Source organism: Pongo abelii, chromosome 16 (genome assembly GCF_028885655.2).
Source record: "Pongo abelii isolate AG06213 chromosome 16, NHGRI_mPonAbe1-v2.0_pri, whole genome shotgun sequence".
Taxonomy (NCBI): Eukaryota; Metazoa; Chordata; class Mammalia; order Primates; family Hominidae; genus Pongo; species Pongo abelii.
The window spans coordinates 16,827,889-16,853,491 of record NC_072001.2 but is presented as its reverse complement, the minus strand read 5'-3'; the positions used below and the strand labels follow the sequence as shown (position 1 = coordinate 16,853,491).

At 40.4% G+C, this 25,603-nt stretch overlaps 1 pseudogene; it reads right to left on the bottom strand.

Moving 5' to 3' along the window:
- Positions 1–396: 396 nt before the first annotated feature.
- On the bottom strand, positions 397–25,603 carry LOC129050292 (WASP homolog-associated protein with actin, membranes and microtubules-like; annotated as a pseudogene).

The window sequence follows — 25,603 nt, the reverse complement described above, 5'->3', positions numbered from 1 at the left end:
AGAAGAAAGGCAGTGGATTTGTCATAGAGTCTAACTTTTATGAGGAGTTTACTTACTGCTGCTTTTAAAGGGTATCTTACAGGCTGTAAATTAGCAGATGGAATAATGACTTGTACTTCCCTCTTATAAATAATTAAAGCAGCTTATTTTTGTTCAGTGCTTCGACACCTGCATTTACCGTCTGATTAGACAACTTTTCTAGAATCTGCTATCTGCAAACCCTCTTCTGATATGCAGATCTACAACCTGTGAATATACACTCCTGATTATATCATGACCACTCCCAGTGGGCTCTGCTGGTGGCTTGTTTTGTATAAATATAGATCCAGTGCTTTTTCCTCTTTATTCTTTTTACTGAGCGCTCTTATACATAGATGGTTATGCAGAGATACACACTGTCAATACAAAGATTTTCAGAATTTATTGGACAAAATGACACAAAACTAAAAATATCATTTACACATGAAATTCAAAGAAGGCATTATTTTTCCTTACAAAATTGTGGAAAAATTAATTCAGATAGTAACATAGAACTAGTTCTAAAACTAAAACGCTAGTGTGAATGTATATAGGAGATATGGTTTGACTGTGTCTCATCTTGATTTTTAGCTCCCACAATTCCCACATGTTGTGGCAGGGACACAGTGGGAGGTAACTGACTCATGGAGGTGAGTCTTTCTGATGCTGTTCCCATGAGAGTGAATGTCTCATGAGATCGGACGGTTTTATAAAGGGGAATTCCCCTGCACACATGCTCTCTCTTGCCTGCGACCATGTAAGATGTGACTTTGCTCCTCATTCACCTTCTGCCATGATTGGGAGGCCTCCCCAGCCATGTGGAACTGTGAGTCAATTAAACCTCTTTACTTTGTAAATTACCAGTCTTGGGTATGTCTTTATTAGCAGTGTGAGAACAGAGTAATACAATAGGCAAAACGAAGGCGTTTATTTTAAACCTGCTTTAAATTATTTCGTGGTTAAAGTATTTAAAACCTTTTCTATTTTTAGGAAAACAATGAGAAAGCTAAGCACAGGTCTAACTTGTTATTCAACTAAAAATTATTTTAAAAATATTTGAGTATAGACTTCTGGCACCAGCCAAGACAAAGCATGCTCACCAAGGCCTATTTTCCTTCTGATTGAAATTAAAACTCTGGACATAAAAAGCAACTACCAAGAACTCTTAAAAGTAAACAATAACAGATGGATTGAAAGCAAAATCAAAATACCAATAGTGACCTGTAACAGGGGTGGGTTTAATGGCTATTTTTTTTTTCTAACCCAGGTGTGCAAAATTTCTACTCTTTTTAGCTAGAGAACCAAGAATGAAGCCTCTGTAAAATGGAGCATATGTAGAGTGCTGGGAGCAAGCCCCCCAAAATCTGGCCATAAACAAAATCTCTGCAGCACTGTAACATGTTCATAATGGCCCTAACACCCACGCTGGAAGGTTGTGAGTTTACGGGAATGAAGGCAAGGAACACCTGGCCCGCCCGGGGTGGAAAACCGCTTAAAGGCATTCTTAAGCCACACACAATAGCATGAGCGATCTGTGCCTTAAAGACGTGCTCCTGCTGCAGTTAACTAGCCCAACCTATTCCTTTAATTCGGCCCATCCCTTTGTTTCCGTAAGGGATACTTTTAGTTAATTTAATATCTATATAAACAATGCTAATGACTGGCTTGCTGTTAATAAATACGTGGGTAAATCTCTGTTCGGGGCTGAGCTCTGAAGGCTGTGAGAGCCCTGATTTCCCACTTCACACCTCTATATTTCTGTGTGTATGTCTTTAATTCCTCTAGCACCACTAGGTTAGGGTCTCGGCAAAGCGAAATAATTCTTTTGTTTTTCTCTTTCTTCCCCACCCAGCCTTGCCTGGAAGCCAGCTCTGGTTCTGAAGCTGTTGTCATGATACTAGTTGTGTAGTGGCAGCAATGCACAGGCACTGAGAACTTCAAGAGAGACAATCTTTCTCATCATTTCTCTTTAAAGAAAAAAAAAGGGGGTACAGACACTTATGAGAAAAGAAAAACACATGAAGACAAATATAAAAATACAATACTAAGATATCAAATCTAGCAATATTTAAAAACAATACTTTACAAACAAGTGATTTATACCATGAATGCAAGCCTGGTTCAACATTCAAAGCTCAACAGATATAAATTGCAACATTAGGTAGATGAAGAATAAATGTATCATATCAGCAGATGCAGCAAAAGCATTTGACAAAATTCAATAGCTATTCTTTATAAAAACTCTCAGCAAAATGAGAAAAGGGAACTTAACCTGATAGAGGCCATCTACAAAACAAACAAACAAAAAACCAAAACTACCACTAAATTACACTTAATGGTGACTCTCCGACTGATTTAAAAACTGGGTCCAAGGCAAGAAGTCAGCTCTTTTACCACTTATATTCAACTTTATACTGACAGTGCTAGCCAGATCAGTAATGTAGGGAAAAAAATCAGTAACATCCACATCAGAAAGGAAGAATTAAACCTGTTTCTATTTTCAGACAACTTAACAGTCTATGTAAAACTATTCAAAATAACCTATTAAAATGCTCAATATGTGAGTTTAGTAACGTGGTTATACACAAACTCAATAAATAAAATCAATCATATTTCTATCTATTACCAAACATTTGGAAATAGAAACATACAAAAAATTATTTAGAATGACATAAAAATAAAGTGTTTATGTATAATTTTATAAAAATATGTGCACAATTGGTATTTTTTTCCTGAATATAAGCAATTTATTCTGATTATTGATAACATTCACATTCAAACCTATAAATCTGAGAAATCACTATTCCATATGCACAGGAGGCCACAGTCAGTAGTCTAATAGTGCTGCTTACCAGAGTAGAGCAAACTTCTTTCAGAATCAGGGAACAATTCTAGATCACCCATGGTGAGAAATAAGTGCTCTTCTGTTAGGCCAGCGACACATCCGATGGGTCTTGACATCCCACGTATGGGGTGGTGTATGAAACTCTCATGTCTACTTCCCTCCCCAGTTTTAAGAGTCACCGCGTCACATAAAAGCTGCAGCATCAGCCAGGCACGGTGGCTCACACCTGCAATCCCAACACCCTGGGAGGCCAAAGCAGGTGGATCATGAGGTCAGGAGTTCAAGACCAGCTTGGCCAACACGGTGAAACCCAGTCTCTACTAAATATACAAAAATTAGGTGGATGTGGTGGCACGTGCCTGTAATCCCAACTACTTGGGAGGCTGAGGCAGAGAATTGCTTGAACCCGGGAGGTGGAGGTTGCAGCGAGCCAAGATCATGCCACTGCACTCCAGCCTGGGCAACAGAGTGAGACTCCACCTCAAAAAAAAAAAAAAAAAAAAAGCCCGGGTGCAGTTGCTCACGCCTGTAATCCCAGCACTTTGGGAGGCCGAGGCAGGTGGATCATGAGGTCAGGAGATTGAGACCACCCTGGCTAACATGGTGAAACCCCGTCTCTACTAAAAAATACAAAAAATTAGCTGTGCATGGTGGCGGGTGCCCGTAGTTCCAGCCACTCGAGAGGCTAAGGCAGGAGAATGGCATGAACCCGGGAGGTGGAGCTTGCAGTGAGCCAAGATTGCACCACTGCACTCCAGCCTGGGCGACAGAGCGAGACTCCATCTCTCAAAAAAAAAAAAAAAAAAAAAATGCTGCAGCATCCCACAAAAGGCCCTGCTGATCTTCCGGAATGTTATGTGGCCCAACTACCAGCACCCTGTTAGTGTGCTTTTCAATAGGTCTTAGCCTCACCCACTTTATTCAAGCCTACAGTGGCGGATGCCTTTGTCAAACTTGAGCCTAACAGTCCCACTGGCCAGGGTCCTGCTCGTCGCTGTCCTCCTGAGTCAGCAGACACCCTCTTGATCCTCTGGAGTGCGGCCCTGATTCTCCTCTCAAGATCACTGTTGCATCTGTTGCTGGTTGGTTTGCTGCTGGGTTTTGGGCCAATATCAGGGTGAACTTTCTTCAGTTTGACCCCTTGCCTTATGGCAGCCAGAATGTGCTCATTGACTGAGGCACGGGGAGGACACACCACCAGCACTTCCACCTTCTGGAGAGGAGCTCTGCCGTGCCTCAAGGAGGCCAACGCTTCGTCCATAGATCCTGGACATGGAAAACTTACCAAGGAGTCACGTGGTCTCTCAGCAGGTGATTCGCACACTAGAGGAAGTGGCTGGTCATCTTTCACTGGAGTCCAGAAGCCTAAGTTCTGATGAGTTGCAGCTTGAAAGGATGAGGACAGAGCAGGCAGAGGAGGGGTTGGGGTGGTGGTGGTGGTGGAGGAGGAGGTGGTGGCAGTGACAGTTCCTCACTGGATTTGGAATGTGTTTGATCACCAACTGGAACAAAAAGCTGGACAGGGATATTTCCATGACAGTCGACACTTGGGGCTTATCACTTTACCAGCTTCCGATAGGGGAACACCTCTAGTTTTCCTAGAGGACGGGTGAATTACTGACACCACCTGGGAAGCTGGCAAGCACGTCTGCTGGGAAAGGTCACCTGGCAGGTTTGGAGCCACAGATTCTGAGCCAGAGGTGTTTCAGACAGATTGAGCTAGGCATTTCTGAAAATGAAAAACCATGGTGAGGAATCTGCCACAAGTGCAAACCCTCAAAATGCTGCAACTTTCTAGAAATCTATAAACACATGCGTTTCTATGCACGGATGGTCTAATTCACAAAGTGGCTCCTTCTTGTTTGCACAGCCATCCTCGCTACCGAGTCCATTTCTCATGGGCTAAACGATAAGCATTTATATCCTCTGATCAAGCATTACCTTCTCTGTAGTAAAATGAAGACACGAAAGCATATGTATAGAGGAAAATGTCATCAATTTTAGTATGGAAAATTAGAAATGCTAAAATACAAATAATAGGATACTAGTTGAAAAAATGACAAATCTATTCAAAATATTAAGTAGTCATAAAAAGTCATAAATAGTACAACCCCTGAAACACCTGAAAATCAGATGATACAGTCAGTGTTCAATGAAAACCAGATATAAAATAGTATGTATTACAATTAAAAATGAGAAAAGTTCTATGAAAAATGCCAGCACAGTGGACATCTGAGTGGCAGCTATTACAGAGCCTGTGGATATTTATTTTCTCTAACTTTTAGGCTTAGAGTTAATTTCATAATTTAAAAAATGTAAATTGAAAAAGTTCTGGTCTTTCAGGTATTCATTTGATAAAGAAAAACCTAGCCCTACAAAGAGCTAATCTTGAGAGGAGGTCCCTAAAGAAGGCGCTGATTAGCCAATAAAACATAAAATGTAATACTATGAACTCATTAAAATGAACTAGCTCTATACATATTAACATGAATATATCTCAAAAACCTAAGTTAAAGACACTGGCAAAGGATGCATTCAATATGATCCTATTAATGCAAACCTAAAACAAACAAACACACACACACACACACACACACACACACCATGCAATCCATGATTAACTCAAGGACTATTTCCATTTCCCTCACATTCTGCTCCTTTCAGGACAAATAGCAATGTCATGGCAACAAGCCCCCAAACTTCCCCGATGCAGACACAGCCATGCAGCTGCCGTCCTGCAGCCTTCTGTCAGAGAGCATGCCAGCAGAATTAGAATCCCAGAAACTGGGCCAGAGGGCTAAACTGCAGTGGTCATCCAGCTGATCTCCATCCAACTGATCAGGTCATCCCTGATGTTGGGGTTCCCTGAACCACTCAAGGATGCCCTCTGTGGCATCCCGGCTGCAGCATGTCACTGTGACTCTGAACTATTAAGTTTGCCTTTGTTTTTTTTGCAGAGACGGGGTCTCGCTTTGTTGCCCAGGCTGGTCTCAAACTCCTGGGTTCAAGCAATCTGCCTGCCTCAGCTTCCCAAAGTGCTGGGATTACAGACGTGAGCCACGGTGCCTGGCCAAGTTCTGCCTTATATTACACAGGCAGTCTGTCCACCCACAATAAATTAAATCCTTTACCTCGTGCAGCCCTTCAGATATTCAAAGAACTTCCTTGATCTCAACAGATATCATGTATCACAAGATTTTATTTCTAGTTTTCTCCCTCTCCTACTTCCTCCCTTCTAAATGTGCTCAAACTGGCTATGTCCCCTTCAAGGGTGGCACTTCTTGGTAAACACAGAACTCCCTTATTCTACACAGGATGCTGCTGTCCATACATCCCAAAAGCCCATGAGCTTTCATCACACAGATGGCTCATTAAGCTGAAGGAAATTGAATTCTCAAATTCTTTTACCCAAAACTTAAGCCACACAGACTTTCCTATCACCCCATGCAAGTGCATAGCTCCACATGGGCTTTTCTGCACTAGAAAACCAGTAATTTATCCAAATTTTGGGTGAACTTGTTAGCATTTAACTAATTGTTCCAGTTTCACTGGAGGCCTGATTAGGAGGCCTCCAGTTAGGAGGCCTGATTCTGTCATCTTAAATCTGCCTACCCCTCCCATTTTCGTATCACCCACACATGAAAAAGTAATCTCCTGTACTGCCAAACAATTCCTTGATCTGAGTGACAGCTGAGGAGATGGGCTGGCCGCCCTTGGATCCCTTCCTCCACACTAACTCCATTCTGTTCATCGAAACTCTGTGACGGCGACCCGCCAGTTCCTCTCCACCTCACTGGCTCTGCGTTCATCTGGTATTCATGCAGCTCCTTCAATTCATGCTTCCCGCTGCAGTTCAAACCCAAACCATCAGAATTTCTGTGGGTGGGGCTGGGCGTTAGTACTTAGAAGAAGCTCTCCAGGGAATCTGGATGTGCTGCCTACGCTGAGAAGCCATGTCTGGCTCTGGAGTAAGACCTGGCTTCAATGCCTGTTTAACCTTGAACTAAGTTGTGTAACCAACCATTCTGAACCTTGGTTACTCATTTGTAAAGTGGTGATGAAACTATCTCACAAGGCTGTTTCAAGAACTAAGAGTGAATGTGAAGTGCATAGCATGGTGCCTGGTATATGGAAGGCATCTGATACCTATTCCAGAATCTTTTCTGGGATAAAGTGGGTTGTTTCCTTTTTTGGGGCTACAATAAACTTGGGTCTTTGTGAAGAGGCTGGGGAATGAAAGCAGGTCTATGTTTTATAGTCGGTAAATTCAATGATATTCTTTAATAAGCCCCTATTTACTTTTTTTTTTTTTTTTGAGGCAGAAGAGTCTCACTCTGTTGTTCAGGCTGGAGGGCAGTGGCGCAAGCTTAGCTCACTGCAACCTCTGCCTCCCAGGCTCAAGTGATTCTTGTGCCTTAGCCTCCCAAGTAGCTGGGACTACAGGCATGCACCACCATGCCCGGCTAATTTTTGTATTTTTAGGAGAGCTCGGGTTTCACCATGTTGCCCAGTCTGGTCTCAAATTCATGGTCTCAAGCAATCCGCCTGCCTCAGCCTCTCAAAGTGCTGGAATTATAGGCGTGAGCCACCGTGCCGGACTCCCTATTTACATTATTTAAAAAAACCCATTTACCTTTAGATAAATGTTTGAGGTGATAGATATGCTAATTATCCTGATTTGATCATTCCACATTATATACCTGTATCAAAACATCACACTATACCTCATAAATATGTACAATTATGTGTCAATTAAAAATAAAAGCAAAAAATTATTTTTTGAATCTTCATAGCAGCTTTTTTTAATTAAACAAATTTATCTCTAATAATAAAGTCAAATAGAACAAAAATTACAGACTCAGGATCATTTTGTGGAGGAAATACAAATGTAGGCCTGGAACAGAGGACATAAAAAAATAACATTACCCTCTTAAGTATATACTTTAAAAAAAAAAAGAAAAAAGAAAGTTGTAGATATTAAAAAAAAAAAACCACATTTTACTTTTAACTGGGCACTTTCACTACACTTATATCACAATGCTGCCTGGATAACATTTTAAAGAACTGTTTATTACAAATGAGAGGAAATGCCAGCTAAAGTCAAGGGAGTTGAACAGTTTTCAGTTTTCCCTGCCAATCTAAACCACCAGTGCCAGTTAGGACTACTCAGTGAGGAGTGCAGAGCAGGAACCCAAGTGTGTTGTGATGTCAAAAACAGCAGTTATTTTATGTCATGGGTTTTGAATCACTGATATTCTATTTTTGTTGTTGCTTTTTATTGATATACCAGAAATAATGTTATTTTTAAATGTTTCTTGTTCTGAATGACCTGTTCTTAATACTTTATACTTTCCTCTTTAGAGCAGTCTTCATTTATTTCCCCAGAAGTGTAGATGAGGTGATGGTTTATAGAACTTACCTCTTTAAATGCTCTCAATCGTTGGAGTGTTTGACATTCTTGGTTGATCCATTCTTTTTTCTTTTGCTCCTTTTTATCTTGTCTCTTTTCTGTATTTAAACAAATGTATATTTGTAAATTGCTCAACATTACAAAAAATGTCTTGGCATACAATAAAAATGTCTTGACAAAGAAAGAGGCTGTACCCCAACATTACCACCCCAAGGCTGCACCCAGACTGCAGGCCTGGAGGCGAGATGGCTGACAGCTGCAGGTCCAGGGCAACGCAACTCCAGTTTCCACAAGTCTAGGCCTGCATGTCATGCTACACAAACAAAACATTTTCCTTCAGAGGACACTCACCATCTGAATACTGTGATGCTGACGAGAATATCTTATGCTTTCTTCAGCCTGTTGCAATCTGAGCCGATGATTTTCTTTGCACTGATCCTGGTGGAATAATACAAATCACCTACATGGTTTTTAATATTACCCTGGTATAGCATAAAAGGTTAAAAGAAGAAAGCACTGCATTTGGGCATAGGGTAAGGCATTCATTAATATTAGTTCTGGCGCGGCCCAATGGTACTGTCTCCTTCAGAGTCTATGATGAGAGTTGCCTGGCTGCTTATGGAAATAATTTGTTCCCAGCAGAGTGCTTTAAGAGATGAAAACAATCCTCCAACCATGAGAGGACATACAGGCAGCCCCCATTCTTAAATGGGATGTGTCCCAACAATGTTTTAATGTGATTGTTTTAAACACATTTCCCCATAACATTATAAATACTAATTACATTTCCAAGCATACCTACAAACACAGAGCAATCTAAAAAAACCTGAAAAATTGTTATCACTGTTTCACCTGTGCTTAACCACTCACTATACCAATATATAATATGCTATATGTACATAAAATCCTTAATCTATGTAAAAAATAATACAGTAATACTCACAGATAATACTAACATTTATTGAGTAGGTTTTAGCTTCAATGACAAGTACTTTTCATGCCTTATGATACTTTATCTTCACATGAAATTTGTATTATTACCACTATTTTTTTTTTTTTCTTTTGAGACTGAGTTTTGCTCTTGTTGCCCAGGCTGGAGGAGTGCAATGGCGTGATCTTGGCTCACTGCAACCTCCGCCTCCTGGGTTCAAGCGATTCTCTTGCCTCAGCCTCCTGAATAGCTGGGATTACGGGTGCCGTGCCCGGTCTGTCATCGTCTTTTAACAGAGGAGAAAACTGTGAGCCGAAAAGAGATTTAAGTAGTTTGCCTAATGTCACATGGCTACCTAAGTGGCCAGGCTGTGATCTGAACCCAAGTTAAGAGCTCACCTCAACTACCATTCTATGAACCGAGTGCCTTCCAAATTCCAACATTTCCAGAATCAGTGGAAAGAGCTCCTCTAAATGGGGTAAGGGGAGTGATTATATCTTGAGAGTGAAGGTTAATGCTCCAAGTCTGGATAAGAGAAGGCACAGGAGCATTTTATATACATATACATATACATATAACACTGCCAAGGAGGTGGAGGTATCTGTTCATCCACAGCACCATGGGAGTGCCAAAGGAGACTCCTCTTGGGGCTCATGGGTTTTCTGAAATGTGGAGCAAAGGGCAAATGCCTGTAGATCTTCAAATCCTCTGAATAACCGTTCCTAAATTCAGAAGTACAATTCTTAAACACGAACATGCAAAGAATATATTCTTCTTACAAAATTTTTTATTTTTATTTTTTATTAGAGACAGGGTCTTGTTCTATCACCCCAGCTAGAGTGCAGTGGTACAATCACAGCTCACTGAAGCCTCAACCTCCTGGCCTCAAGCGATCCTCCTGCCTCAGCCTCTTGAGTAGCTGGGACTATAGGTGCGCATCACAGAGATGAGGTCTCACTGTGTTGTCCCTGGTCTCGAACTTCTGGCCTTAAGTGATTCTCCCACCGCAACCTCCCAAAGTGCTGGGATTACAGGCATAAGCCACAGCACCTAGACAAGTTTTTTTTAAGTATTCGTATTTACATAGAAGAGTAATCAACATTTTTGTAAGCTACAAAAGTCACAATTTTCACGTTTTCTTAATTCTAACAAGAAAAGTATAGTAGGCTGGGCACAGTGGCTCATGCCTGTAATCCCAGCACTCTGGGAGGCTGAGGCAGGTGGATTGCTTGAGGTCAGGAATTCAAGACAAGTCTGACCAACATGGTGAAACCCCATCTCTACTAAAAATACAAAAATTAGCCAGGCGTGGTGGCAGGCGCCTGTAATCCCAGCTACGCAGGAGGCTAAGGCAGCAGACTCGCTTGAACCTGGGGAGGCAGAGGTTGCAGTGAGCCAAGATTGCACCACTGCACTCCAGCCTGGGAGACAGGGCAAGACTCCGTCTCAAAACAAAAAAAAGGGAGAAAAGTATAGTAAATATGAGTAAATACATATAAAAGTCTGTATAAAAATGATATATAGAAGCTTCCTTTTCTGTCGGAAACAAATTTCTTAGTGTTATCTTTTTATGTATTCATGGATTTTTAAAAATTAAGAAAAAAATCACCAAATACAAGATCTGAGGTGAGCTGAATATTATCTGTAATTGTTTTGTGTACTCAATAATTTACAGTAAAATATATTTAGAATTGTTATAGTTGGTTATTAGAAATAGAGTTTCTACCTATTGTAGTTTTTAAAGTACCCATGGTCCAGGGGCGGTGGCTCACACCTGCAATCCCAGGACTTTGGGAGGCCAAGTGGGCAGATCACTTGAGGTCAGGAGTTCAAGACCAGCCTAGCCAACATGGCGAAACCCCGTCTCTACAAAATATACAAAAATTAGCTGGGCGTGGTGGCACGTGCCTGTAAACCCAGCTACTTGGCAGGCTAACGCATGAGAACCACTTGAACCTAGGAGGCGGAAGTTGTAGTGAGCCAAGATCGTGCCTCCGCACTCCAGCCTGGGTGACAGAGCAAGACTCTGTCTCAAAAAAATAAAAATAAAGTGCCTGTGTATGCAGTGGGCATTCAACAAATAGTTGTTGAATGAATAAATTAAAACCTTGAGATCTGCTAAATGCTTAAAACCCAAAAGAAAAAAATAATATTTTTAAGAAAAATATTTAAAATCATTTTAACTATAGCCATGGATAAGTGCATAAGCACACAAAAAATTAATCACTGTGTGGGTAAAAACCTTATTTCAATACCTCTTTATCCTTCATACAAGAATAAATCTCTGGAAGAGAAAAGAAAAGAAAGCCGCTCTGAGCGTACCTACCTTTCTACTCTGGAGAGAAGCTCTTTTGACACAGATCCTGCCCGTTTTAATAGACTCCAGCTGCTGGCACTGCCTTCTGAGTTCTTTCACTTCTGAATTCTTATCGTCCTACAGCCCCACCACAGTCAATGACTAAGTTCCTCTGGACTTTCACATGGATCATAATAGACAACTTCATCCTGTTTTTCCAAAAACGTATTAATGATTGTTTAAAACATATTTTATTATTTGTAAAACTGCACTGAATTTTTTTAAATGTAAGGAAAATAAAGATCACTTGTAATCCCACCACTGAGAATCGCTATTAACATATAAAAAATGTATGTGTATAAATGTAATATACATATACACATGTATATATACATGACTATACACATGTATGTAAGTAGCATGTGTGCATATACCTGTAAGTAGTATATGCATGTATACATACCTGTATAGACATACGTATATACACACACACACACACACATACACATACTACTTACATAGCTACACATATCAATGGAGTTCTAAAAGAACATTTTCCATGGGATGGAAATAAATTTTTAGGCCACGTGCGGTGGCTCACACCTGTAATCCCAGCACTTTGGGAGGCCAAGGCAGGTGGCACACCTGAGGCCAGAAGTTCAAGACCAGCCTGGCCAACATGGCAAAACCCCGTCTCTACTAAAAATACAAAAACTAATTGGGCACAGTGGCGTGTGCCTATAATCCCAGCTACTCAGGAGGCTGAGGTAGAAGAACAGCATGAACCTGGGAGGCAGAAGTTGCAGTGAGCCGAGATCGTGCCACTGCACTCCAGCCTGGGCAACAGAGCAAGACTCCATCTCCAAAAATAAAAAAAAATTAAAAAAGATAAATTTTAATGGCAGCATAGTATTCTCTAATTTAAGCAATCCATGTTGTTAGGCTGTTCCAATGTTCCATTCTTCATTTCACTGTGATGAACATCTCTGTATAGATCTTTGTGTACACTTTTTATCACTTCCTTAGCAGATAAGTATTTAAGGATCTTGATACCCATTGCCACAATGCCCTCCAGAAAGGCAACTTATATTCTACCAGCAATATATTATTAAGATGCCTTAGTGATATTTAATCTTGATTACATATTGATTTTTTAAAAGTCATGCTTACTGTAACAAATTCAAACCCTCCCAAAGTACATTAAATAAACAGTGAAATTCTATTGCTTCTTCCCCAAACCTTCTGAGTCATTCTCAGAGGAAAAACATTATGAACAATTTGGCATGCATCCTTCCAGATTAACTTCTTTTTTTAATGTAATTTTTTTCCTAAATATGTAAAATGCTTATAACCTGAAACTACTGAAAAAAATTCTGAATACTCAGGATTAAACTAAAAATTCAGGATCTATGTGAAGAAATTTATTAAACTTGGAGGAACTTTAGGAAAAAAGATTTAAATAAATGGAGAGAGACATACCATGTTCTTGGGTAGGAAGATTCAAAATTGCAAAGACCACTATTCTCCCCAAAGTAATCTCTAATTTGAAGCAAAATCACAATCAAAATTCCAACGAGTTTTTGTTTTGAACTTGATTCTGAATTTCATCTGGAAGAATAAAGGAGTGAAAATAGTCAGAAAACTTGTGAAGTAATGGGGGGGTACTTGCCTTACCAGACCCTAAAACGTGCCTCCAAGACAGTCATGAGAACAGCATGGAGCCAGCAGCAGAAGCCACTCACGAACCAATGGAGGAGAACAACTCAGAAACAGACCAAAGTCAATCTAATGTTTAACTGGAGAAATGTTAAACATTTAGGGAAAATGTTTTTAAAATCAGTGATTGGGACTGCTTAACAATTTGAGTGAAAGTTTCAGTTCCTACCACAATCAAAATAAATTCCACCTGGACTAAAGAATTAAATGTTTTAAAAAGTAACATCATAAACATACTAAAAGAAAACATAAGTATATATTGACATAATTTTGGGATAGGAGACTATTGCCAGACATAATACTAAAAGCAAAAGCCATAGGGGAAAAAATCGATAAACACGACTTCATAAAAATTAAATATTTCTGAAAGGCAAGAAAACGCAAATGACAAGGAGAGATTATTTGCAATATATGACAGACAATAGAGGATATTATTCTTAATGTCGAAAGGAAATATTCCAAAGAAAAACGGACAACGACTATGAATAGGCATTTCATAAAATAAGTACAAATGGCTTGTAAACATACAAAATTTTGTTCAATATTCACTCATAATTAAATAAATGAAAATTGGAAAATTGCCATTTTCTCTGTCAAGTAAGCAAAAATGCAAAAGAATGGTATGAGTCTGGGAAACATACACACTCATATTCTGCTGATGGGAGTGTCTTTTTTCTTTTTTTTTTTTGAGACAGAGTCTGCCATCTCAGCTCACTGCAATCTCGACCTCCCAGGTTCAAGCGATTCTCCCGCCTCAGCCTCCCAGGTAGCTGGGATTACAGGCGCCCACCACCACGCCCTGCTAATTTTTGTATTTTTAGTAGAGACAGGGTTTCACCACGTTGGTCAAGCTGGTCTTGAACTCCTGACCTCAAGTGATCTGCCCCCCTCAGCCTCCCAAAGTGCTGAGATTACAGGCGTGAGCCACCACACCCAGCCTGGGAGCGTCATTTTAAATGTACAACCTATCTAGAGGGCCACTACGTAGTATGAAATTTAGAAATCAGAAAATAATACGGAGGTGAGGAAAAATGTATCTCAGATGATTGTTGTATTATTACGTAGCAAAATGTAAAATATATATTGCCCTTGACCCAATAATTTCATCCTTAGATATTTACTCCAAGGAGATAATCTGTCGTATACTCAAAGACATGTGTAAAGGAAAGTTCACTACACTACTGTTCAAAACAGCAGAAATTTGGAAATCACGGTATATCCATATAATGGAATACTATGCAGCCATTAAAATTTTGATACTTTTATTATTTCTGAAATAGAAAGACAATTATTATGTATTAAATGAAAAAGAGACTATTATGCATTGTATGCCTGTGTCAAAATATCTCATGTAACCCATATATATATCTACTATGCGCCCATAAAAATTAAAAAAATTTAAAAAAGATGTTACTGAACTGGTTATGTAGTTTTGGTTAAAAATTTATGCTTTTATATATCAGCATATTTTAAAATCTACAAAGTTATACAGCAAATTATTACCACTAAGTATCTCTCTTTTTTTTTTTCTTTTTTAGACGGAGTCTCGCTCTGTCTTCCAGGCTGGAGTGCGGTGGCACGATCTTGGCTCACTGAAACCTCCGCCTCCCGGGTTCAAGCCATTCTCCTGCCCCAGCCTCCCAAGTAGCTGGGATTACAGGCACGTGCCACCACACGGGACTTTGTATTTTTAGTAGAGACAGGGTTTAGTATTTTTGTATTTTTAGTAGAGACGGGGTTTCACCATGTTGGCCAGACTGGTCTGGAACTCCTGACCTCAAGTGATCTGCCCGCCTAGGCCTCCCAAAGTGCTGGGATTATAGGCGTGAGCCACTGTGCCCAGCCAACCATTAAGCATCTCTAGATGATGGGATTGGGATAATAATAATTTTTCTTTCTTTGTTTTGCTATGTGCTAACAATGAATATATTATTTGAATAATAAACCACTGAAGGAAAACTTTAGGAAATTTTCAGATGTTACAGTTTACAAAAAGTAATTGATAATATGGTCTGTATTTCCTTAAATTTATAAACATTGTAATCTATATACTTAAATATAAACTTTACCTTTTATAAGTCTTTTAAGAGAGTCCAACTGTGTAGTAAGCAGTATTTCTTCATTTTTTAATATCTCAAATTTAACTTCATATAGTTCTAACTGAATTTCATAAAATTGTATTTCTAATTCATCTACAACATTTATATTTTTTTCTTGTTCTGGAAGATCTTCCATCTTATTTTCATAAAAAAAAGAAAAATAAGTTAAAATAAATAGTATATTAAAAACAAACTTTAGAAGCATTCTAGCTATTTTCTATTCCTTGTTCAGTACTAAATATAAAAGAGCAAATAGGAAAGAAACACTTTTTCATTTCATCTAGTGATGCTAATACTTTATCTCATCCTTGAAACACAGAAAAACATTTAGGTTTTGAGAAACATAAATGGCAATGAGGTATTATTATGTATTGCCTATTGGTGTCCCCCCAAAATCATATGTTGACACTCTAACTCCCAATGTGATGTTATTTGGAGGTGAGTCCTTTGGAAGTAATTAGATTCAGATTATGTCAAAAGGATAGCACCCCCATCATGGGATTAGTGCCCTTATTAGAAGAGAAAGACAGGGATCACTTTCTTTCTCTCTAAACATACACACAGAAAAAAGGCTATATGAGCACTCAGTTAAGAAGGCAGCTGTCTACCAGACAGGAAGAGGATCCTCACCGGGCAGTGAATCTGCAGGCACCTTGATGTTGGACTTCCCAGCCTCCAGAACTGTGAGAAATACATGTCCGTTGTTTAAGTCACCCAATCTGTGATATTTAATCTTGTTATAGCAGCCTTAGCCAACTAAGACAGGTGTTTACAGTGTTTTCTGCTTTAAAGTCATAAGATTATAGGAAAAAAGTGTCTATGATCCTTCAGTGAAGTATCTCTTTGATTATTTTAAAGCTGTACTGAAAACATTGCTGGATTGATTTTCAAGTACAGTACCCACTTCAATACTGGGCTCAGTGTTACTATAAAGTGAATCCTACAATATGGTATTTTGAAACATCTTAACCAAAGGAAAACTTTATGTCTAACCTTCCATAGAAGACGGTGTTGGAATAAGTGAAGAAAAGAAGCTCCTTAATGATGCCTGGAAAGAAAAGTGCTATCTAAAAATAAAAGTGTGCTTTACCACATGGTCCCACTTATAAATGGGAGCTAAGTAGTGTGTATACACAGACAGTGTGGAATAATAGACACTGGAGACTCAGAAGAGTAAGTGGGTGGGACGGGGGATGAGAAATATTTAATGGGTACAATTACATTATATAGGTGATGATTACGCTAAAAGTGAAAACTTCACCACTACACAATATATCCATGGAACAAAACTGCACTTGTATCCTTTATTTATATAAAATTTTTAAAACATAAAAGTGGGGCTGGGCGCGGTGGCTCACGCCTGTAATCCCAGCACTTTGGGAGGCCGAGGTGGGCGGATCATGAGGTCAGGAGATCGAGACCATCCTGGCTAACATGGTGAAACCCCGTCTCTGCTAAAAATACAAAAAATTAGCCGGGCATGGTGGCGGGTGCCTGTAGTCCCAGCTATTCGGGAGGCTGAGGCAGGAGAATGGTGTGAACCCGGGAGGCGGAGCTTGCAATGAGCCGAGATTGCACCACTGCAGTCCTGCCTAGGCGAAAGAGCGAGACTCCGTCTCAAAAAATAAATAAAAAATAAAAAAAAATAAAAGTGTATTTTTAAAACAAAGTTATATTTATCTTTGTCTTACCTTTCCCTGAATTTCAGCTCTTTTGTGATTTAAACAACTCTTTCGCTCTCATGAGTTGCAGAGTCTCCTGAGCTAGCATTAGCTTAAGTTTTTCCAACCTGGGAATTGCTGTGGCCCAGGCAGCCTGGCCAAATCTCTTCACATCCTGTTCCATTTCTTTCTGCATTCCTGTTGGATTATAAAGATAAAATATAATTACACCTCATTAAAAAGGGAAACACTGATCATGAACTAATCCTTTTTTTATTGCCTCCATACTACCTACAGAACATCTTTTTTAAAAGAAATTTTGTTTTATTAACATTTTTATTATTATAAAAATAATACGTGGTCATTAATATAAAATTTTAGGTACTCAATTTTTAAAAGGACAATAAGAAGTCATGATCTCACCTAGTTGAGGCAACTGCTTCTTATATTTTGGCACACTTGCTTCCATATCGTTTCTATGTCTAGCTAGACAGACAGGCTCATATGGATAGTTTGACCAAAAAACCAGGATCATCATTCTGCTTTATATCTTGTTGATTCTGCACAATATATCAGAAACTCTTGCCACTCATAAAAAAAAATCAAGAATCATGCTTAATAGCTATGTAGTTTTCTCTTTCATGAATGTACCATAACTTAACAAACTGACAGACATTAAGTTGTGTCCTACTTGGTGTTTTTATCAAAAATTATTTAAGACTGAAAAAAAGTCCTTCACCCAGCCCACAAGCCCCTGCACAGTCTGATCCCTGCCTGTCTTGCCAGCATTTTCCCTCATACCACATTGTCCTGCACTCTCTGCGATCCAGCCCCGCAGGTTTTCTGTAAGCTCCTATTTGCCAACTTCCCTCAAGCCAGGGGACCTTTGCCAGTGCTATTCCTTCTGCCTGGAACACTCCTCACTTTTTCTATTCTCTCAACTTCCATTTACCCTTCAGATATTGGGGCAAGCGCCACTTCTCAGAGGCCTTCAGTGACCACCCTGATCAAGCCCAATTTCTCTCTCACAGACCCTCAGAGCCCCATGTCTCTCTTCTTTGTGCCATTTATTGTCACTGCCATTTTCCATGTGCTTCAGTGAATAGATAATTAAGATTTCTCTCTCTTCACCAGACTGTACAATGTCTCTTAATGCTTGACACTGAAATCTCGCCACTTAGAAAACACAGTGCCTAGTGCGTTAAGAGGGACTCAAATGGTATTTGAATAAAATGACAATCAATTACACGTATCTGCATATAGCATTTTTTAGATTATCACCTGCTAATGCTTTTACTGTCTCCTTAAAATAATTCACTGTGATATCTTGAATAGAGACGACAGCTGCTTCAGCCCATCTGGTCCATTCCTCAGCTTCTTTCTCCAGGGCAACTACCCTTCTAGGACCTAGGTCATCCTCATCCAAGGACTTCTACAGACAGAAGGGAAAATTATCTTAGTAAAAGCTAATAGTTATATAGAACCATTAGGAAATTGAAAGGAAATCGGTCACATGGATTAATTTAACTACACTACTACTCAATTAAATTTTCATTCATTCAGCAGTCCCTTACTGCATATGAATAAGGCTCTAAGCTGAGCACCACCTGGAAGACAAAAGGACACTCTGGGGCATAAAGGGGGGGAAAAAAACCTACTTTCACTTCATATGCCTAGAATAACTTTTTCTAGAGAGGAATGTTGTCAACTTATGCTTCTCTCTATTAATAATAATACACAATTGTTTAAATGAGTCATCTGTGTTGTCAAGCACTCAGCATAGGGCCTGGAACACAGCACTTAAGTGTTAGCTGTTGTTATCATTTCTTTCAGGGATATGTAATATAATCACCTGAAAGACAGTATCTGTATATTCATGCTTATAACATGTACTGGTATTGGACTGAATGTTTGGATCCCCCCAAAATGCGTATGTTGAAGCCTAAATCCCCAGTGTGATGGTATTTGAAGATGGGGCCTTTGGGAGGTAATTAGGTCATGAGGGTGGAACCCTCAAGAATGGGATGAATGCCCTTATAAAAAGAAGAGGAGACACAGGATCTCTCTCTCTGCTCTTCACCATGTGAAGACACAGCAAGACAGTCATCTACAAATTAAAAAACTGGCCATCACAAGACACTGGATCTGCCAGCACCTTGATCTTAGACTAACCAGCCTCCAGAACTGTGAGAAAAAAAGTTTTGTTGTTTATAAGCCCCTAATCTACGGTACTTTATTATAACAGCCTGAACTAAGACATGTACTGCTATGTCATCCAATATGCAATTTTTCTTCTACAAAGCATAAGAAATATGTACAAGTTAGCTGACAAGGAATTACAAATCAAAACCATAATAAGATACCACTTCACACCCACTAGGATGGCTGTAACCAAAGAGACACACAATTACAAGTGTTGGTGATAATGTAGACAAATTGGAACCCTCATTTACTGCTTTTGGGAGTATAAAATGGTGCACCCACTTTGGAAAACCATCTGGCAGTCTTTCAAAAGGTTAAACATTGAGTAATCATAGGACCCAGCAATCCTACTTCTCAGTACGTACACAAGAGCAATGAAAACATATGTCTACACAGAAACTTACAAACATTCAAAGCAGAATTATTCATGATAGCCAGAAAGTGGAAACAACCCAAATGTCCATCAACTGATGAATAAAATGCAATATATTCATACAATGAATATTACTGAGCAATAAAAAGAAATGAAATCCTGATATTTGCTACAACATGGATTAGCCTTGCAAACACTGTGCTGAGTGAAAGGACCACATATTGAATAATGCTGTTGCTATGTCCAGAGCAGGGAAATCCACAGAGACAGAAAGCAGACTGGTGGTTGCCCAGGGTTGGGAGTGACTAATGGGTACAGAGTTTCTTTTGGGGGTGAAAATGTCCTGAGATTACATAGTAATGATCATTGTGCAACTTTCAATATACTAAAAATCACTGAATTGTACATCTTTTTATATATATTTTATATATATACATATATACGTATATATGTATTTTATATATATACATATATACGTATATGTATTTTATATATATACATATATAGTATATGTATTTTATATATATACATATATACGTATATGTATTTTATATATATACATATATACGTATATGTATTTTATATATACGTATATACGTATATGTATTTTATATATACGTATATACGTATATGTATTTTATATATACGTATATACGTATATGTATTTTATATATACGTATATACGTATATGTATTTTATATATATACGTATATACGTATATGTGTTTTATATATATACATATATACGTATATGTGTTTTATATATATATACGTATATACATAAAATCTGTGAATGGTATCTTAAAACAGCTGTTACTTAAAGAAAGGAAAAATACAGACCGGGTGCGGTGGCTCATGCCTGTAATCCCAGCACTTTGGGAGCCTGAGGCGGGCAGATCACCTGAGGTCAGGAGCTCGAGACCAGCCTGACCAACATGAAGAAACCCCGTCTCTACTAAAAAAATACAAAATCAGCCGGGCCGGGCATGGTGGCACATGCCTGTAATCCCAGCTACTCAGGAGGCTGAGGCAGGATAATCGCTTGAATCCAGGAGGCGGAGGTTGCAGTGAGCTGAGATCATGCCATTGCACTCCAGCCTGGGCAACAAGAGCGAAACTCAATGTCAAAAAAAAAAAAAAAAAAAGAAGAAGAAAGCAAAATATATGCAAGAAGTAGACTCTCCAAATAATAGACTTTCAAAATAATGAACAGAACAACTTTATCCACAGGTTAGAGTGGCATGAGTTTCACCTAAATGTGACACTATTTTTATAGTACAATCATCTGGCAGGGGTCATGAGATTATATGTGGAAAGATGGCCCAGTGCAGGGGGCAGAAATCAAGAGATCTCTTAGGTGTCTTCTGATTCCCGTTGTTGAGACCCAAGGCAAGCTATTTAACAACTCTGGACTCTAGATTCATTTGTAACACTGGAATAAGAATGCCTTTTCTGAATGGTGTCACAAAGTTGTTTGATGGCTCAATGAAGCAAGAGCAATAACTGTATTTACTAAAATTTAAGTTACTGAATTACAATCTAGGGTCCTGCTATTTAAATTTTCATCCTATTTTAAGAAATCTGCATGAGTCCTTATAGGAAAACAGCTGAAGCAAATAAACATCACATCAAAAACAATTCATCAGGCTGGGCGCAGTGGCTCACGCTTGTAATCCCAGCACTTTGGGAGGCTGAGACGGGTGGCTCACTTGAGGTCAGGAGTTCGAGACCAGTCTGGCCGACATGGTGAAACCCCGTCTCTACTAAAAATACAAAAATTAGCAGGGCGTGGTGGTGCACACCTGTAATCCCAGCTACTCAGGAGGCTGAGGCAGAAGAGTCACTTGAACCTGGAGGAGGTTGCAGTGAGCCAAGATTGTGCCACTGCACTCTAACCTGGCTGACAAAAAGAGACCCTATCTCAAAAAAAAAAAAAAAAAAAAATTCATCGCCAGAAAAAACATTTAACTCTTTAAAATTTGTAGGAATCTTAAGCTATCAAGCTGACCTATGTAAATGTCTTCATTTTCTATCAATTTTAAATATAAATTCAATATTTAAACATAAGGGTGAACTAGGCATAGTGGCTTCACCTGTAATGCTACGCTTTGGGAGGCCGAGGTGGGCAGACTGCTTGAGCTCAGGAGTTAGAGACCAGCTTGAGCAACATGGCAAAACCTCATCTCTATCAATAAATAAGTAAATAAACATAAGAGTAAACCCAAACAAAGTACAGAGATCGAACATTAAGTGTAAATAAAGAAATAATATATGACAAATAGTAAATGTGATAAAATAAAAATTAAAAAAAATACCAAAATATCAAGCTTACATAAAGTTGCAACTTCTCGCATAGCCCTAAATGGCCGCAATAAGTACTGGAAGAACACGGTTGCCACGGTAACCAATTCCTGGTACGCTTCATCTTCCTCTTGGTAAACTTTCATTAATGCCACCATGGTGTTGGCTTTTCCGTGTCCTTGAATAACCTAGAGAGCAAATGTGAATAAAGCTCAAGTCAGGACAGTGTAATACATACCCAACAAACAAAACTAAACAAAAGAACCCTTCATGTTCTCAACTTTCAATACATCAATTTAAAATATTGATTAAATATGAAAATGTTATCATCCTCCATCAAAAATGTCCAATAAAACAAGAATTGTTACATAAATTATGATATATCCATGGCAGAATATTATTACTATAGTCATTCAGCACTGTGCTTCTGAAGATTGTTTAATAATATGGAGACTTTTGGCCAGGCACCGTGGCTCACGCCTGTAATTCCAGCACTTTGGGAGGCCGAGGCGGGTGGATCGCTTGAGGTCAGGACTTCGAGACCAGCCTGACCAACATGGAGAAACCCTGTCTGTACTAAAAATACAAAATTAGTTGGGCGTGGTGGCGCATGCCTGTAATCCCAGCTACTGGGGAGGCTGAGGCAGCAGAATCGCTGGAACCCGGGAGGCGGAGGTTGCGGTGAGCCGAGATAGTGCCATTGCACTCCAGCCTGGGCAACAAGAACGAAACTCCGTTTCAAAAAAAAAAAGAGACTTTTATAATTAAATGGAGAGGCAGAGTACAAAATTTAATCTCAACTATGCACTAAGTATGCAGCGAAAAGGACTCAAAAGAACACTTGAGATTGTGGATATTTTTTCATTTGACTTTTCTGACTGTAAAGGTTTTGTGAGGCTGTATTCCTTTTTAAAAGCTCATAAGGGCCAGGCGTGGTGGCTCACGCCTGTAACCCCAGCACTTTGGGAGGCCACAGCAGGCGGATCACGAGGTCAGGAGAACGAGACCATCCTGGCTAACACAGTGAAACCCTGTGTATACTAACAATACAAAAAAATAGCCGGGTGTGGTTGCAGGGGCCTGCAGTCCCAGCTACCGGGGAGGCTGAGGCAGGAGAATGGCGTGAACCCAGGGGACGGAGCTTGCAGTGAGCCGAGATGGCACCACTGCACTCCAGCCTGGGCGACAGTGCAAGACTCCGTCTCAAAAAAAAAAAAACACACACACACACACACACACAAAAACCTCATAAAACATCACAGAGCTGTCTCCAAGTACTTTAGCATGTTGATTCTCTTAATGCCCCAGGTTAATATTCCCATGAAGTCCTTAGCAGTCAACTCATTTACAGAGCCTCAGCTATGGTTCCAGTCTCTGCTGGTTATTGCTTGTGCTGCAAGGCAGAAAACAAACTGAACAGTGTATGTAATCTAGGTGGACTGATTTGGTTGGAAATTATTTTACTCCCACAAGAGAAATAAAATCAAATAATATAGATGTTTTTCAACCAATACATTCTTAAATTCTTCTATTTCCATCCTTCTGCTTAAGGATAAAGTGATCTACTTTCAGCTGTATTTTTTATCCAGGTAATAATATTATTTTTTTTTTTAAGTGAAAGCCTCACTGAACAATATTAAAACACACACGCAAAAGTAAACTTAAGGCAAGTGATACATTTCAGCCTTATTTCTCAAACTATTCAGAAAAATTCCAGAGTTAAAATATTCAGCTTCATTTTATATATCCTAGCAATGCTAGCAATTGGTCTAATTCTAGAATCAATTGCTTTTCTATTCCAAATATAAAGTAAATATTAAAATTTTATATTTGGACATGTTTTGAATTTTAGCTTCCCCCTCAACCCCTCATTTTTGAGTTCCAGATAAACATGTGAACTACACTAATGTGAACAGCTAGCTCAACAGAATGAACGACATTCATGCTATAGGACCCCAGAGTGAACTGAAATTTGGGAAAACTAACTTTTCTGATAGTAACTACAGTAAAATACATCATATAAATGTTCAATTTTAAGGAGAAACCACCTATCTCTGTGAGAAACCAAGTGTTTAAAAAACAAGTCTGATACAAAATGATACCATTTTTGAAACTCCCCTGTGGGTTCCTCATATCCTAAGGTGAAAATGAAGCTCAAAAGCTGACTGGCCTGAAACTCCCCTGTGGTTTCCTCATATTCTAAAGTGAAATCAACACGTTAAGTGGGTGTGTACACATTTACACATAAAGCTCACAGTACAAAAATGACCCCACTAACAAGCTCCTTTTATAAAACCATTTTAATTTAGAAAGCTTATTCTATATTTAGCTTAGGCTGAATTCTTTTCACCTCCCCTTCCTCAAAAGAATGCACAGAAAAATATCATTCAGGTTAATAAGAGCAGTGAGCTGAGACTCCAGCCTAGCTCTCCTTAGTAAACCGTGAGTGTGGATTTAGAAGGCATATTTTCTCCTAAACCCTTCTATGAACATGTACTTCCCCGTCCCCTTAGGTTCAGTAAGTTTACCACTCAAATAATTCCTCTCTCAAACTACCTCTTTCCAGCTTAAAAGGGCACTAATGCGGTTATTCTAAACTCATGAATAAAGTTCACTTTCTACCGGCTTTCCATTTGACCAAGTCTGTATTACTTAAAACAAAACACCCTATCTCCTAAAAGCCATTTCTTCCTTTAAACCATTTTATCCCACTTGCGACGTCTCCTCATACACAGATTTGGAATTGTTTACATGTAGTCCGTGTTATTCTTTCCTACATGGATGGGTTGTTTTGAGTTTTGCTTGCAGTATTTCTGGCATTTCCCGTTACAACATCCTGCTCTGCCTGCATCTTCAGGGCAAAGGTTGGGGGGCCTAGCCCAGCTCCCAGCTGCAAGTACACTAGGCTCTAACTTCGCTTGTCCTCTCTGCAGGCCCTCCCGGAGCTCCCCCCACCCCCCGGTTTCCCGCAGCGGTCCCGCGCAGGTGAGGGCACCGGGGAACCCTTGGCCTTCTCCGCCCGCCGGCGCCTCCCGTCACCCGTCAGCCAGGGCTCTCGGCGCCGGGGGAGCCTCCCACAGGGTCCCAGGTAACCCAAGCCCGGACTCGCGCCGGCGGCCCGGACTCACGCCGGCGGCCCGGACTCGCTTACCTGACGCAGCCGCGCGTCCGCCTCGACCCATCACGCGCGCAAGCCCCGCTCCCGGAACTCGCGCGGGCTCTCGCAGTCGGCCGCGCGGCCCTTAGCCGGGAAGAGCGCGTCGCGCACGGTGGCGCCGCCGCAGCCGTGGACCGCCGCGCCCAGGTAGCGCTCCAGCTGCCCGCAAAGCTCTTGCAGCGCCTCCTCGCAGGGGCCCGCGGGCGCCGGCCAGAGCAGCGCCCACAGCCCGAGCCCTAGACCCCAGGCCCCGCCTCGCATGTTCAGCTCCGGCGGCAGCCGCAGGAAGCAGCGTTCCAGAGGCGGCCACAGCGCCGCTAGCTGCCGGCGCGCGCCGCGGAACTCCGCGGCCGAGAGCCGGCCGGCCCACCTGGGCGGGGACACGGCGGCCTCGGGCTTGGGCTCGAGCCCCAGCCGGGCCCCCTCGTGCCGCTGCCGCTGCTGCGCGGTTGCGGTCGTGACAAGTCACAGCGGACTTGCCCTCCGCGCCGTTCCAAGCCATCAGGAAGCGCAGCCGGTGCCTCTCGGGTTCGGCGAAGAGGCCCTCCCGGACCGGCGCCGAGCCCTCCAGGCTGTCGGGCTGCTCGTCCTCCAT